We start from the raw sequence: 2,542 nt of genomic DNA on the forward strand, positions 1-2,542 counted from the left end.
GCAAAAAGATAATAAGGTCTATCATGAACACCATATGCCAATACATTTAACAATTTAGAGGAAATGATCAAATTCCTTGTGTTAAAATATAAACTTTTCCACATTAAAATTCAAGCTGGCCAGGCATGGTGGCTCACACCTGTAATCCCATCAGTTTGGGAGGTCAAGGCAGGTGGATTGCCTGAGCCCAGGAGTTCAAGACCACCCAGGCAACATGGTGAAACCCAGTCTCTACTAAAAATACAAAAAAATTAACTGGGTGTGATGGCACATGCCTCTAGTCCCAGCTACTTGGGGGCTGAGGCAGGAGAATCTCTTGAGCCCTAGAGGTGAAGGCTGCAGTGAGCCAAGATTGTGCCACTGCACTCCAGCTTGGGCTACAGAGTGAGACTCTGTCTCAAAAAAAAAAAAAAAAAAAAAAAATTAAGGTGTTCCAGCAGTGATTCATAAATTGAGCAGCTACAAACCAGAAGTGGTTTGGGGCTCTGTTAGAGGGGGTTGAAGGGACGCAGAGCAAAGAAATTGTTTCATTGGTTAAAGTTTGAGTGTTTGCCTTATTTGGACTATCCAAGTGAGAAATTTATGACAATATAAACAATGTCCCAGTTAGCCAACTGTGATTGGCTAAACTAAGTTTCATTTTCCTCATGAGGGTGTTAGAGCTACATCGGTCTAATGGCCTACCAATTATTTTAACACTTGAGAAGCACAATTTATCAAAACTGATTAAAGATTAAAAGTCAGAATAGCTTTATATCTAATTGAGAAATTGAATTCATTATAAAGAATCTTCAAACAAGGAACATGTCAAGACCAAATAGTTTTATTGGTGAATTCTGTTAAACATTTAAGGGGAAAATGATACCAATCTGAAACAAACTCTTGTTTTATGAGACTACCGTAACTCTGATATCAAAACCTGATAAACACATTACAAGAAAATAAAATTATTGACTAATATTCCTTATGAACACAGACACAAAAGTATTTATGAAAATACTCATTTGGTCATGATATAGCATCCTTTGTATCTGAAACCAAATGAGATTTATCCCAGGAATGGTAGGTTGGGTGAACATTCAAAAATTGATCAATGAAATTTGGTATGTTAACAGAATATATGATCACCTCAATAAATGCAGGAAAAAACATTGAAAAATTCAACACCCATGCATTATAAAAACTCAGCAAACCAGGAATAAAAGAGAACATCAATCTGATAAAAGGTATCTAAGAAAAATTTACAGCTACCATATTATTTAAAGTGATTATTATTACTTGATGATTTCCCCACTGAAATTAGCAAAAAAGTAATGGTGTCAACTGTCACCACTTTTATTCTATTTTCTATAGGAGGCTCTGGGAGGTACCATAATAAAGAAAGGAAGCAAAAAGCATGAAGACTGGAAAGAAAGAAGTAAAACTGGATGGGCGTGGTGGCTCATGTCTGTAATCCCAGCACTTTGAGAGGCCGAGATGGGCGGATCGCTTGAGTTCAGGAGTTTGAGACCAGCCTGGGCATCAGGGCAAAACCCCATCTCTACAAAAAAATATAAAAATTATCTGGGTGTAGTGGTGTGCACCTGTGGTCCTAGCTACTCAGGAGGCTGTGGTGGGAGGATCCTTGAGCCTGGGAGGTGGAGGCTGCAGCAGCTTGGTTGACAAAAGTGAGACTTTGTCTCAAAAAGAAAAAGTAAAACTATAATGAAAGGAAATAAAAGGCATAAAGACTGGAAAGGAAGAAGTTAAAGTATGTATTCACAAATGACATCATTATTTATCTAGAAAACTTAAAGGAATTTACAGAACAATTACTAGAACAAATAAATGAAGTTAGCAATGTTGCATGTTTTAAGGTCAAAAAACAAAAATCACTTGTATGTCTTTTTTTTTTTTTCCTTGAGATGGAGTCTCACTCTGTCGCCGAGGCTGGAGTGCAGTGGTGCGATCTCGGCTCACCACACCCTCCGCTTCCTGGGCTCAAGCAATTCTCCTGCCTCAGCCTCCCGAGTAGCTGGGATTACAGGTGCCTGCCACCACGCCCGGCTATTTTTTGTATTTTTAGTAGAGACGGGGTTTCTCCATGTTGGCCAGGCTGGTCTCGAACTCCTGATCTCAGGTGATCCACCCACCTCAGCCTCCCAAAGTGCTGGGATTACAGGCACGGGCCACCACACCCAGCCAATCATTTGTATTTCTATACAGTAGCAACAGACAATTTGAAAATGAAATCTTAAAAACAATTCCATTGACAGTAGCATCAAATAACATAAAATAGTTCAGAATAGCCAGGTGTGATGGCCCATGCCTATAGTCCCAGCTACTCTGGATGGCTGAGGTAGGAGGATTGCTTGAGTCCAGGTGGATCCCTTGAGCCCACGAGTTCAAGGCTGTAGGACACTATAATTGTGCCTGTGAATAGCCACTGCACTCCAGCTTGGGCAACATAGTGAGACTCCGTCTGTAAAATAAAATGAAACAAAACTAAAATACTGCTGAGAGAAATTATAGACCTAAGTAAATGAAAAGGCATACCATGCTT

This window comes from Nomascus leucogenys, chromosome 8 (genome assembly GCF_006542625.1).
Source record: "Nomascus leucogenys isolate Asia chromosome 8, Asia_NLE_v1, whole genome shotgun sequence".
NCBI classification, from domain to species: Eukaryota; Metazoa; Chordata; class Mammalia; order Primates; family Hylobatidae; genus Nomascus; species Nomascus leucogenys.